Source organism: Armigeres subalbatus, chromosome 3 (assembly GCF_024139115.2).
Source record: "Armigeres subalbatus isolate Guangzhou_Male chromosome 3, GZ_Asu_2, whole genome shotgun sequence".
Classification (NCBI taxonomy): Eukaryota; Metazoa; Arthropoda; class Insecta; order Diptera; family Culicidae; genus Armigeres; species Armigeres subalbatus.
The window spans coordinates 106050427-106064982 of NC_085141.1; the positions used below are offsets into that span (position 1 = coordinate 106050427).

At 48.0% G+C, this 14556-nt stretch overlaps 1 protein-coding gene and 1 long non-coding RNA gene across 3 annotated transcripts in view; one reads left to right on the forward strand and one right to left on the reverse strand.

Annotated features, from left to right (window-relative positions):
• Positions 1-9745: 9745 nt before the first annotated feature.
• Positions 9746-11424, reverse strand: LOC134220453 (uncharacterized). Its single transcript, XR_009981907.1, has 3 exons — positions 10744-11424; positions 10300-10685; positions 9746-10249 (listed from the first exon to the last, which is right to left on the reverse strand). It is a non-coding gene; the product is annotated as an uncharacterized LOC134220453 (long non-coding RNA).
• Positions 11425-12542: 1118 nt separating this feature from the next.
• LOC134226085 (ATP-binding cassette sub-family B member 6) overlaps positions 12543-14556 on the forward strand; it is a 39122-nt gene continuing 37108 nt past the window's right edge. Inside the window, exon 1 of one of the 2 annotated variants that reach the window (XM_062706622.1) lies at positions 12543-12893. The gene's annotated coding sequence lies outside the window, so the exon portion shown is untranslated. Of the gene's footprint in view, positions 12894-13398; positions 13541-14556 lie in introns of those variants that run through there. The other variant, XM_062706623.1, reaches the window with a different exon arrangement.

Sequence of the window (14556 nt, forward strand, 5' to 3'; positions counted from 1 at the left end):
TTCCGGAGGAACTTCGGAGGAATTCCGGAGGAACTTCCGGAGGAATTCCCGGAGGAACTTCCGGAGGAATTCCCGGAGGAACTTCCGGAGGAATTCCCGGAGGAACTTCCGGAGGAATTCCCGGAGGAACTTCCGGAGGAATTCGGAGGAACTTCCGGAGGAATTCCCGAGGAACTTCCGGAGGAATTCCCGGAGGAACTTCGGAGGAATTCCCGGAGGAACTTCCGGAGGAATTCCCGGAGAACTTCGGAGGAATTCCGGAGGAACTTCGGAGGAATTCCGGAGGAACTTCCGGAGGAATTCGGAGGAACTTCCGGAGGAATTCCCGGAGGAACTTCCGGAGGAATTCGGAGGAACTTCCGGAGGAATTCCCGGAGGAACTTCGGAGGAATTCGGAGGAACTTCCGGAGGAATTCCCGGAGGAACTTCCGGAGGAATTCCGGAGGAACTTCCGGAGGAATTCCCGGAGGAACTTCGGAGAATTCCGGAGGAACTTCGGAGGAATTCCCGGAGGAACTTCGGAGGAATTCCGGAGGAACTTCCGGAGGAATTCCAGGAGGAACTTCGGAGGAATTCCCGGAGGAACTTCGGAGGAATTCGGAGGAACTTCCGGAGGAATTCCGGAGGAACTTCCGGAGGAATTCCGGAGGAACTTCCGGAGGAATTCCCGGAGGAACTTCCGGAGGAATTCGGAGGAACTTCGGAGGAATTCCCGGAGGAACTTCCGGAGGAATTCCGGAGGAACTTCGGAGGAATTCCGGAGGAACTTCGGAGGAATTCCGGAGGAACTTCGGAGGAATTCGGAGGAACTTCCGGAGGAATTCCGGAGGAACTTCCGGAGGAATTCCGGAGGAACTTCCGGAGGAATTCGGAGGAACTTCCGGAGGAATTCCCGGAGGAACTTCCGGAGGAATTCCCGGAGGAACTTCGGAGGAATTCCGGAGGAACTTCCGGAGGAATTCAGAGGAACTTCCGGAGGAATTCCCGGAGGAACTTCGGAGGAATTCCTGAGGAACTTCCGGAGGAATTCCCGGAGGAACTTCCGGAGGAATTCGGAGGAACTTCCGGAGGAATTCCCGGAGGAACTTCCGGAGGAATTCCGGAGGAACTTCGGAGGAATTCGGAGGAACTTCCGGAGGAATTCCGGAGGAACTTCCGGAGGAACTTCCGAGGAATTCGGAGGAACTTCCGGAGGAATTCCGGAGAAACTTCGGAGGAATTCCCGGAGGAACTTCCGGAGGAATTCCCGGAGGAACTTCGGAGGAATTCCCGGAGGAACTTCCGGAGGAATTCGGAGGAACTTCCGGAGGAATTCCGGAGGAACTTCCGGAGGAATTCGGAGGAATTCCGGAGGAACTTCCGGAGGAATTCCCGGAGGAACTTCCGGAGGAATTCGGAGGAACTTCCGGAGGAATTCCGGAGGAACTTCCGGAGGAATTCGGAGGAACTTCCGGAGAATTCGGAGGAACTTCCGGAGGAATTCCCGGAGGAACTTCCGGAGGAATTCTGGAGGAACTTCCGGAGGAATTCCGGAGGAATCGAGGAACTTCCGGAGGAATTCCCGGAGGAACTTCGGAGGAATTCCGGAGGAACTTCCGAGGAATTCGGAGGAACTTCCGGAGGAATTCCCGAGGAACTTCCGGAGGAATTCCGGAGGAACTTCGGAGGAATTCGGAGAACTTCGGAGGAATTCCCAGGAACTGGAGGAACTTCCGGAAGAATTCAGGGAACTTCCGAGGAATTCCGGAGGAACTTCCGGAGGAATTCCTGGAGGTATTTCTGAAGGAATTCCTGGAGGAACTTCGGAGGAATTCGGAGGAACTTTCGGAGGAATTCCCGGAGGAACTTCCGGAGGAATTCGGAGGAACTTCCGGAGGAATTCGGAGGAACTTCCGGAGGAATTCCGGAGGAACTTTTTTCGATAACAGCGAAGGAATATCTGGAGGACCCTGCGAAGAAATTCTTGGAGGACCTCCGGAGAAATTTCTGAACAGACCGGAAGAATTTCTGGAAGAATTTTCGGAGGATTTTCTGGAGGAACTTCCGGAAACATTTCTGGAAGTACTTCGGAGGTATTTCTGGAGACACATTCGGTGAAATTTCTGGAGGCTTTTCCCGGAGGAACTTCCGGAGAATTCCGGAGGAAATTGCGGAGGAATTCCAGAGGAAATTGCGGAGGAATTCCCGGAAGAACTTCCGGAGGAATTCCCGGAGGAACTTCTGGAGGAATTCGGAGGAACTTCCGGAGGAATTCCCGGAGGAACTTCCGGAGGAATTCCCGGAAGAACTTCCGGAGGAATTCCCGGAGGAACTTCTGGAGGAATTCCCGGAGGAACTTCCGGAGGAATTCCCGGAGGAACTTCCGGAGGAATTCCCGGAGAAACTTCCGGAGGAATTCGGAGGAACTTCCGAGAATTCCGGAGGAACTTCCGGAGGAATTCGGAGGAACTTCGGAGGAATTCGGAGGAACTTCCGGAGGAATTCCCGGAGGAACTTCCGGAGGAATTCGGAGGAACTTCGGAGGAATTCCCGGAGGAACTTCCGGAGGAATTCCGGAGGAACTTCCGGAGGAATTCCGGAGGAACTTCGGAGGAATTCCCGGAGGAACTTCCGGAGGAATTCGGAGGAACTTCCGAGGAATTCCCGGAGGAACTTCCGGAGGAATTCGGAGGAACTTCGGAGGAATTCGGAGGAACTTCCGGAGGAATTCCGGAGGAACTTCGGAGGAATTCGGAGGAACTTCCCGGAGGAATTCCGAGGAACTTCCGGAGGAATTCGGAGGAACTTCGGAGGAATTCCGGAGGAACTTCCGGAGGAATTCCCGGAGGAACTTCCGGAGGAATTCGGAGGAACTTCCGGAGGAATTCCGGAGGAACTTCCGGAGGAATTCCGGAGGAACTTCCGAGGAATTCCGGAGGAACTTCGGAGGAATTCCCGGAGGAACTTCGGAGGAATTCGGAGGAACTTCCGGAGGAATTCGGAGGAACTTCCGGAGGAATTCGGAGGAACTTCCGGAGGAATTCCCGGAGGAACTTCGGAGGAATTCCCGGAGGAACTTCCGGAGGAATTCCCGGAGGAACTTCCGGAGGAATTCCAGGAACTTCGGAGGAATTCCCGGAGGAACTTCCGGAGGAATTCCCGGAGGAACTTCCGGAGGAATTCCCGGAGGAACTTCGGAGGAATTCGGAGGAACTTCGGAGGAACTTCCGGAGGAATTCCTGAGGAACTTCGGAGGAATTCGGAGGAACTTCCGGAGGAATTCCGGAGGAACTTCCGGAGGAATTCGGAGGAACTTCGGAGGAATTCCCGGAGGAACTTCCGGAGGAATTCGGAGGAACTTCCGGAGGAATTCCCAGGAGGAACTTCCGGAGGAATTCCGGAGGAACTTCGGAGGAATTCCCGGAGGAACTTCCGGAGGAATTCCCGGAGGAACTTCGGAGGAATTCGGAGGAACTTCGGAGGAATTCCCGGAGGAACTTCCGGAGGAATTCCCGGAGGAACTTCGGAGGAATTCCCGGAGGAACTTCCGGAGGAATTCCCGGAGGAACTTCCGGAGGAATTCCCGGAGGAACTTCCGGAGGAATTCGGAGGAACTTCCGGAGGAATTCGGAGGAACTTCGGAGGAATTCCCGGAGGAACTTCCGGAGGAATTCCGGAGGAACTTCCGGAGGAATTCGGAGGAATTCCGGAGGAACTTCCGAGGAATTCCCGGAGGAACTTCCGGAGGAATTCCGGAGGAACTTCGGAGGAATTCCCGGAGGAACTTCGGAGGAACTTCCGGAGGAATTCGGAGGAACTTCCGGAGGAATTCGGAGGAACTTCCGGAGGAATTCGGAGGAACTTCCGGAGGAATTCCGGAGGAACTTCCGGAGGAATTCGGAGGAACTTCCGGAGGAATTCGGAGGAACTTCCGGAGGAATTCCCGGAGGAACTTCGGAGGAATTCCGGAGGAACTTCGGAGGAATTCGGAGGAACTTCGGAGGAACTTCCGAGGAATTCCTGGAGGAACTTCCGGAGGAATTCCGGAGGAACTTCCGGAGGAATTCCGGAGGAACTTCCGGAGGAATTCCCGGAGGAACTTCGGAGGAATTCCCGGAGGAACTTCCGGAGGAATTCCGGAGGAACTTCGGAGGAATTCCGGAGGAACTTCCGGAGGAATTCCCGGAGGAACTTCCGGAGGAATTCCGGAGGAACTTCCGGAGGAACTTCGGAGGAATTCGGAGGAACTTCCGGAGGAATTCGGAGGAACTTCCGGAGGAACTTCGGAGGAACTTCGGAGGAACTTCCGGAGGAATTCCGGAGGAACTTCCGGAGGAATTCCCGGAGGAACTTCCGGAGGAATTCTGGAGGAACTTCCGGAGGAATTCCCGGAGGAACTTCCGGAGGAATTCCGGAGGAACTTCCGGAGGAATTCCCGGAGGAACTTCCGGAGGAATTCGGAGGAACTTCCGGAGGAATTCGGAGGAACTTCGGAGGAATTCCGGAGGAACTTCCGGAGGAATTCCCGGAGGAACTTCCGGAGGAATTCCGGAGGAACTTCCGAGGAATTCCGGAGGAACTTCCGGAGGAATTCCGGAGGAACTTCCGGAGGAATTCCCGGAGGAACTTCCGGAGGAATTCCCGGAGGAACTTCCGGAGGAATTCGGAGGAACTTCCGGAAGAATTCCTGGAGGAACTTCCGGAGGAATTCGGAGGAACTTCCGGAGGAATTCCGGAGGTATTCCGGAGGAATTCGGAGGAACTTCCGGAGGAATTCCCGGAGGAACTTTCGGAGGAATTCGGAGGAACTTCCGGAGGAATTCCCGGAGGAACTTCGGAGGAATTCCCAGGAGGAACTTCCGGAGGAATTCCCGGAGGAACTTCCGGAGGAATTCGGAGGAACTTCGGAGGAATTCCCGGAGGAACTTCCGGAGGAATTCCGGAGGAACTTCCGGAGGAATTCCGGAGGAACTTCGGGGGAATTCCCGGAGGATCCCCCGGAGGAATTCCCGGAGGCACTTCCGGAGGAATTCCCGGAGGAACTTCCGGAGGAATTCCCGGAGGAACTTCCGGAGGAATTCCCGGAGGAACTTCCGGAGGAATTCCAGGAGGAACTTCCGGAGGAATTCGGAGGAACTTCCGGAGGAATTCCCGGAGGAACTTCCGGAGGACTTCCCAGAGGCACTTCCGGAGGAACTTCCGGAGGAATTCCCAGAGGAACTTCCGAGGAATTCGGAGAAACTTCCGGAGGAATTCCCGGAGGAACTTCCGGAGGAATTCGGAGGAACTTCGGAGGAATTCCCGGAGGAACTTCCGGAGGAATTCCGGAGGAACTTCGGAGGAATTCGGAGGAACTTCCGGAGGAATTCCGGAGGAACTTCCGGAGGAATTCCCGGAGGAACTTCCGGAGGAATTCCCGGAGGAACTTCCGGAGGAATTCGGAGGAACTTCGGAGGAACTTCGGAGGAATTCCAGAGGAACTTCCGGAGGAATTCGGAGAAACTTCCGGAGGAATTCCCGGAGGAACTTCGGAGGAATTCCCGGAGGAACTTCCGGAGGAATTCAGGAGGAACTTCCGGAGGAATTCGGAGGAACTTCCGGAGGAATTCCCGGAGGAACTTCCGGAGGAATTCCGGAGGAACTTCCGGAGGAATTCCCAGGAGGAACTTCCGGAGGAATTCCTGAGGAACTTCCGGAGGAATTCCCGGAGGAACTTCCGGAGGAATTCGGAGGAACTTCGGAGGAATTCCCGGAGGAACTTCCGGAGGAATTCGGAGGAACTTCCGGAGGAATTCGGAGGAACTTCCGGAGGAATTCCCGGAGGAACTTCCGGAGGAATTCCCGGAGGAACTTCCGGAGGAATTCCCGGAGGAACTTCCGGAGGAATTCCCGGAGGATCTTCCGAGGAATTCGGAGGAACTTCCGGAGGAATTCCGGAGGAACTTCCGGAGGAATTCGGAGGAACTTCCGGAGGAATTCCCGGAGGAACTTCCGGAGGAATTCCCGGAGGAACTTCCGGAGGAATTCGGAGGAACTTCGGAAGAATTCTGGGAACTTCCGAGGAATTCGGAGGAACTTCCGGAGGAATTCCCGGAGGTATTTCCGGAGGAATTCCCGGAGGAACTTCCGGAGGAATTCCCGGAGGAACTTCCGGAGGAATTCCCGGAGGAACTTCCGGAGGAATTCCCGGAGGAACTTCCGGAGGAATTCCCGGAGGAACTTCCGGAGGAATTCCCGGAGGAACTTTTTTCGATAACATCGAAGGAATATCTGGAGGAACCTGCGAAGAAATTCTTGGAGGGACCTCCGGAGAAATTTCTGAACAGACCGGAAGAATTTCTGGAAGAATTTTCGGAGGATTTTCTGGAGGAACTTCCGGAAACATTTCTGGAAGTACTTCCGGAGGTATTTCTGGAGACACATTCGGTGAAATTTCTGGAGGCTTTTCCCGGAGGAACTTCCGGAGGAATTCCCGGAGGAAATTGCGGAGGAATTCCCGGAGGAAATTGCGGAGGAATTCCCGGAGGAACTTCCGGAGGAATTCCCGGAGGAACTTCCGGAGGAATTCCCGGAGGAACTTCCGGAGGAATTCCCGGAGGAACTTCCGGAGGAATTCCCGGAGGAACTTCCGGAGGAATTCCCGGAGGAACTTCCGGAGGAATTCCGGAGGAACTTCGGAGGAATTCCCGGAGGAACTTCCGGAGGAATTCGGAGGAACTTCCGGAGGAATTCCGGAGGAACTTCCGGAGGAATTCCGGAGGAACTTCGGAGGAATTCCCGGAGGAACTTCCGGAGGAACTTCCGGAGGAATTCCGGAGGAACTTCCGGAGGAATTCGGAGGAACTTCCGGAGGAATTCCGGAGGAACTTCCGAGGAATTCCGGAGGAACTTCCGGAGGAATTCCGAGGAACTTCCGGAGGAATTCCCGGAGGAACTTCCGGAGGAATTCGGAGGAACTTCGGAGGAATTCCCGGAGGAACTTCCGGAGGAATTCCGGAGGAACTTCCGGAGGAATTCCGGAGGAATTCCTGAGGAACTTCCGGAGGAATTCCGGAGGAACTTCCGGAGGAATTCCGGAGGAACTTCCGGAGGAATTCCGGAGGAACTTCGGAGGAACTTCGGAGGAATTCCGGAGGAACTTCGGAGGAATTCCGGAGGAACTTCCGGAGGAATTCCGGAGGAACTTCCGGAGGAATTCGGAGGAACTTCCGGAGGAATTCCCGGAGGAACTTCCGGAGGAATTCGGAGGAACTTCCGGAGGAATTCCCGGAGGAACTTCCGGAGGAATTCGGAGGAACTTCCGGAGGAATTCCCGGAGGAACTTCCGAGGAACTTCCGGAGGAATTCCGGAGGAACTTCCGGAGGAATTCAGGAGGAACTTCCGGAGGAATTCCCGGAGGAACTTCCGGAGGAATTCCCGGAGGAACTTCGGAGGAATTCCGGAGGAATTCCCGGAGGAACTTCCGGAGGAATTCCCGGAGGAACTTCCGGAGGAATTCCGGAGGAACTTCGGAGGAATTCCGGAGGAACTTCCGGAGGAACTTCCGGAGGAATTCCGGAGGAACTTCCGGAGGAATTCCCGGAGGAACTTCCGGAGGAATTCCGGAGGAACTTCCGGAGGAATTCCAGGAGGAACTTCCGGAGGAATTCCGGAGGAACTTCCGGAGGAATTCCGGAGGAACTTCGGAGGAATTCGGAGGAACTTCCGGAGGAATTCCGGAGGAACTTCGGAGGAATTCCGGAGGAACTTCGGAGGAATTCCCGGAGGAACTTCGGAGGAATTCCCGGAGGAACTTCCGGAGGAATTCGGAGGAACTTCCGGAGGAATTCCCGGAGGAACTTCCGGAGGAATTCCCGGAGGAACTTCGGAGGAATTCCCGGAGGAACTTCCGGAGGAATTCGGAGGAACTTCCGGAGGAATTCCCGGAGGAACTTCCGGAGGAATTCCCGGAGGAACTTCCGGAGGAATTCCCGGAGGAACTTCCGGAGGAATTCCCGGAGGAACTTCCGGAGGAATTCCCGGAGGAACTTCCGGAGGAATTCCCGGAGGAACTTCCGGAGGAATTCCCGGAGGATCTTCCGGAGGAATTCCCGGAGGACCTTCCGGAGGAATTCCCGGAGGAGCTTCCGGAGGAATTCCCGGAGGAACTTTTTTCGATAACATCGAAGGAATATCTGGAGGAACCTGCGAAGAAATTCTTGGAGGGACCTCCGGAGAAATTTCTGAACAGACCGGAAGAATTTCTGGAAGAATTTTCGGAGGATTTTCTGGAGGAACTTCCGGAAACATTTCTGGAAGTACTTCCGGAGGTATTTCTGGAGACACATTCGGTGAAATTTCTGGAGGCTTTTCTGAATGATTTTCAGGAGGCAATTTTGGAGGAATTCATAGAGGAACTCCCGGAGGAATATTTGGAGGGACTTCCGGAGAAATTTCTGAATAGACCGCAAAAATTTCTGGAGGAATTTTCGGAGAATTTTCTGGAGGAACTTCCGGAAAAAAATCTGGGAGTACTTCCGCGGGAATTTCTGGAGGAACGTCCGTGGGAATTTCTGGAAGAACTATAGAACAGTTTTTTGAACACTTTCCTGAAGGAGCTTCTGAAAATCTTTTTACGGATCACTCAGAGAACTTTTTATATATCAAATATGTTTACGCGGACCTACATCACCGATCGCGAAAAACGCGAGGCCGCTTGGGTTTAAAATTATCTATCCCGCAATCGCCGTATCCTATTTCAATCTGCGTACAGGAGCAGGACTACTAGATGACCGATCTCACATCAAAGTATATGCGGCACGAGTTTCATTCGCTTCAAAGAGAGAAGACACGAATTTTGAGCTGTCGAATGGCACTAATATCCTATTGCGAAATTGACCTCTTTGGGTTCCTTTCAGGTTGGCCACCTGAATCAAACACATTTGGAAGTATGCGACATGAGTTTCATGCACTTCTTATAGAAAAGGCATGAATTTTGAGCTATCGAACATACGCTCAATCTCGTTACTGTCCCCATTGAGTTCCCACCGGAACCAGTTCTAAGTTGGCCATCTGAAGATGGCCAAACACACTTGTAAGTATACGTCATGTGCTGCAATCACATCTGAGCGAAAAATCTTGAATTACAAGGTATCGAAATGCATGGATATGCTCAAATTATTACTCATTCTCATTGGGTCACTACCGGAACCTGCTCCAGGTTGGCCACTTGAAGTATAAAACATGAGATCCATTAACTTCCAATTTTGGATATTTTGCCCAATTTAAAACGTCAACAGACAAATATATTAAGCCAATAGAAATTTTCAAAAGAACGGCCTGGATGAATTCTGAGAAACTTTTGAAAATTTACTTAATGAATTTTTAATGCCTATACTACCGTTCTACGCATAATTGTCCCATGTACATAGGAAATCCCAGCAAACATGGGACAAATATGCGTATGACGGCAGTATACAAGAACGAGATTAACCTTCAGTTTAAGTGATTTTTCCACTACTAATTATATTGCAAAAAAAAATCAACCTACCGCCTAATACACACCGATAGATGCAGCGTTCTGTCGGCGTTGGGCGGCGGCATGCGATCACCTTCAGTTATTCCAGAGCGCTGTATTCTTGCTGGATCTTGTGACCAACCGTTCCGTGATGTCCTTCTAATCCGACTTGGAGCTCTGATAAAGCTCGATCGAACCGAGTCTGAAAATAAAGTTCGTTATTATGGGTATTACGTGACTGATTTTAGTTTAAGGTTTCTTACCTAAATGCAGATAACTCGCATCAGCAAACATGCAACGTACATAGCCAATGTCACCCGGTGAATGTAGTTAACAGCCTTGGTGGCTATCTATGAATTAGGAAGTTAGCAACCAATGCTAACATTTTACGGTACGGTTGCGGTTTAAATAAATTTTTGAGATACTGAAGCCTAAGCAGTGAATTTATCTTCCGGAAGTCAGGTAGCCAAAAACTTTCAAAAATCCCGTTCCGCAAGGCCGCCAGGAAAATAGACCGAGTTTCGGGATGGATCGGAATATATTACAGCAGGCCGAAATAATGCAAACACCGTTCGCTTGGCAGGATCAATCGTCGGTTAGCAGTTGTTCCGAAACTGTGCGGACAAGATGTGTTTTTCATGCTCAGCTACTGCAAAACGGTTTCGCACAGTTCGTTGATATATTCGACACTTTCTCCTAAATCCAATTCTTTCTGACTGACGGGAGTCGAAAGGAACTCCAAATCACACGGTCCTGGATTTGAACAATCGGATCTAAAAAAATAAAGTTCTTTATTAAGTGAAAACACAACAGTTTTTCTTACCTTACGTAGATCACTCGCGTGAGAATAAAACATAAAGCCACATATCATTATCCAGTTAATTCGCGTTACAAAACAACGTATATACTTTTGTTTTCCCTCATGTGGTTCCACAACCTTTCTCATTCGTCGCCAAAAAACGGAGTTAACCAGGCTTCCCGATCCGGTAATCAGTCGGTTGCACTTCACGTTCACGTCCGATTTCTATGATTGGCCCTTTGCATTCAGCAAACTCCTGTTCCGAACACATCTTTTAATTCAACGTCGTTTCGGAAGTTGTCACCGAAGGGGTTACTTTGCTACTCAAATCATTGCTTTTGCGCTGATTTCTTTTTTATTTTCACACAATAACGCATCCTTGATAAAAGCAATTGTTGATTCAGTGTTATCTGTTTGGATAGATTTCGATGTTAAAAAGTAAAATATAAAATATTAACATCGACTTACGTCACATATTCAATAGGGGTCATTCGGGTTTCTTCAGACAAGAATTCCATCTGCATCCGCCACAGATAAGACAGTTCCAGCACCGTTCGTTACCGGCACCCAACGTCTCCAGTTGATCGATTTAGCTCGACCAGCTCAGCAGAACGAAATTCACGACTCGACCCGTATGCGACGGGGAACCCATCTCCAACTCTTCTCCAAAATCAGCCACAAGATCCGGACCATACCATGCGATTTGGTTCCCCACTCGGTGCATTAGTGGAAATCCTCCACCGTAAATGCTTTCTGGCCGCACTCTTCACAAAAATCTAATTTGTTGAATTAGTTTAACACCGGTAACTAAATTTTATTTTACCTTCAATAAATATTGCAAAATCAAAATGGCGATACGATCGGTAAACACCTAAAACTGGATTTGAGCAGTGTTGCGAGATTCAAAATCGCATAATCTTTAAATGCGATATTACAGAAATTGTGTGTAAAATTACACAGGCAAATCATTTTCATTGGGTTGCATTCTTTTCTATGCTATATTCAATGTTTTTATATTCAAATATTACACATATACAACGTATAGGAAAATGATAAATCTGTTTCGGTGTAATTTTAAGGGGATGTGATTTAACATCCAAAACGATGTAGATGTACATACGAATTGCGGCTCTACATCGGAATTTTGGTACATCGTCTCAATTACGTTGAGGCATATTACAATTATTTTTGCTGTGTAGCTTCATGGTTACTTGGGGATTCTTCCGCAAGTCCTGTTCTCCAAAGTTCTCTATTCTCCAGTACAAACCAAGCTACAAATTAGGCTCTGAAGCTTATAAACGCCAACTATGTTTGTGTTATAAATGTATATATAAAATGTATGTTAATTATTAATGATTAATAATAAATGCATTTACTGAACTAAAACTCTGTTCAATTCATTTATTTTTAACTTTTTCATATTATTTGATGTAATGAAAAGAAGCGCATTATGCTGAGCCTCGCATATCCTCCAATTATGTTTAACTTATAAGTCAAAAGGTTCTAGTTGAAAAATATGGATTGAATCTCAACCTTATGATAAAGAATGAGACGAAGATTTTGTTCGCGAAAATTGCCATTTTTTTATGGTAACCTAACTTAACAACCCATTCGCCATATTGTTGATTGGCCAATAACCGTTTCATATACTGTCAAAACCATTCATAATAAAGTGAGCTTATTGTTATGTAGGACGGTTTATGGAAATTTTCAGACATAATTACAAATGGTTATGAAGAATATAGGATAACGTCCATGCATGGTTTATATTTATGCGGGCACCGTTGATTCGTCGAAGTTATAGGAAAACTATGTTTCTTGAAATGGATTTCGATCCGATGACGGAAATCGGAATCCGGACGGATATGCAATCATTATTAAAATGTGAAAGAAAACACGAAATTCACTCACAATTCAAATGAAAATCAACACAATTATTCTTAGATATCATATATCAAACAAGCGACTATGACAAGTCGAGCAACCGAATTCGATTTGCTTTACACGTTAATACCGTGTGGTTTGTTTATAAAAAAATGCTCAGTTTTGAATGAGCCATGTCATCTGTTTTACACGTGATATTGATTTGTATTGACAACATGCGCAAATTCATGTGTAGAACACACGGTCCTCTCGTGTATTTTTTTTATAGTGTACTCTTCACCCATATTTGGGTGAACTGAAGTAAGCGTGTGTGTGCGGTGTAATGTCCAAACCCTCACCCGTTTTGAACCGGTTCAGGTTTGTTGACATTTTTTCTGACAGTCATCTCCGCCCCGGCTGCTGGAGGAAACTGAACTGCGGACATCGACCAGTCAGTCGCACATCGACCGTGAATTGATTTGGTTCCGCAAGATAGGTGGTTCCGTCGTTGTCTTGGCCACTATTTTCCGCACCATTTGCGCACTTTCGGAAAGTGTTCGAAGATCGGGGAAATTATGCTCAAGTGCGGGTGATAACTATAACTATTATTGAGTGTTGTGTTGTTGGTTGAAGTGGTGTCTGTTGCTGTGCAGCTGGAGTGGGACGAGTCCCGTGGTGCAAATCCCGGCCAGTGAAAAAGTCTTTCACATCGGTTGTGTTGACATTGTCTAGACATTTATCAAGCGGAAGTGAAGGTAAGTCTGATCCACCTTCCAATGTTGCGAAATTCCTTTAATTAGTGCGAAGGGGAGTCAGTAAAGGGTCGATAAAATATAAAACCGATACTTTTCTCGTGATGTAATTACGTAGTAGAGCAAAACGTAATTTAAAACCGTGTTCTGATTTGCTTTTAAAGGGTTTTCATTGTGTGGGTCTGAGCAATTTGTAGGGTGTTCTAAAAAAACTTCATAACTTCGTTGTAAAAACGTATTTTGAGTATGATTCGTATGAATCAAAAATATCACAAAAGCGAAAGAGAGTTGCATACATTTTTAAAACACATTTCAGATAACTTCATAAAGATGTTGAGGAGATAGAAAAAAGTTTTATCTAAGCTTAGAATACATAATGAGGATAAAAAATTTAATCAAGAATTGGACAGTTATATACTATTTGAGGTGCTTATATAAATATTTAAAACAAAGTTTGCGAACGATGGTATTTTTGAATCACTCTAACGACGATTTGCATTGCTATTAGTATTGAACACAGAATGACATTCAAGATTTATTTTGGAAAATATCGAAAAAGGTCTCTTCTAGAACACTTCACAAATTCATAGTTGAATGATAAAGCAAATTACGCTTATCAGGTAACCGGACCGAGCTCAGATTATCTTCAGGTACGTGAATGCAAGAAAGTGGAAATTATGTCGTAAAAAGCGACAGCAACTGTGCTTAAAGATTGGAGGCGCATATTTCGTTTGCAGTAGTGTTGTCCTTGGCACTTTCTAGATGCGAACCACTTGAGATTTTTGCAGAAGTTCTTCACCTCGCGCTGTGGTACTGATAACTACTATCTCCGGGGTACTTTCGTCCGTTTTGCAATACGGCTTATCCTCAATTGCATTCCACCTGGGCGAAACCAGTTTTTCATTATGTATAGTGTATGTGTCTGGTTTTTTTTGCGGATGCATGGCGTGGCTGCTTGCACTCTCAGAATGACCCGTCGATGAGCGCAATCAGTTTGATACCGCCAAATGAATTACGGTAGTAGATAGCTGGACGGATGTACAGGAGCAGTCAAATCAGGTAGATTTGACAGACAGTGATGTGTTAGGAACAAGCTTACCCAACAACTTAGAGGATTTCGTAAACTTGACTGAGACCCATACGAGCTCAATAGATATATCAGCAGCAGACTGCAAGTTTTTATTGGTAAGTTTGATAGTTTTTAATTATTAATTGTACCAATGCCACAAACAAGTAGGTACTTTGGTATTATCAATTCATCAAGAATAAACGTGGTCCGATATTTATATACCTTGCGTTTTCCATTGTAGATTTTATGTAGAGCAAATGCAATTTTTCTTCTTCCTATTGAGAAAACAGGCTTGATCTATCTCTCATTTTGTTCTATTTAGCATTTCCATATTTTATGAGATTTTCTATACTTGCCATTGTATTGTAGGCCAACGGATGGATATAGACTATAGACTGTCGCGTCACCAAAATGGAAACACCGGCGACTGTCATCAGCGAACGATTTGCAGATTCCATCGAAAAACTTACGGTGATATTAGGAACACGTTTCTTCGGTCAGCGAAATTAGAACGTATTTTGGCATGACTCGAATCTACAAACTAGTGCTGTCAAATCAAATGCGATTATAGGTACAGTTGAACTTCATAAATGAGAG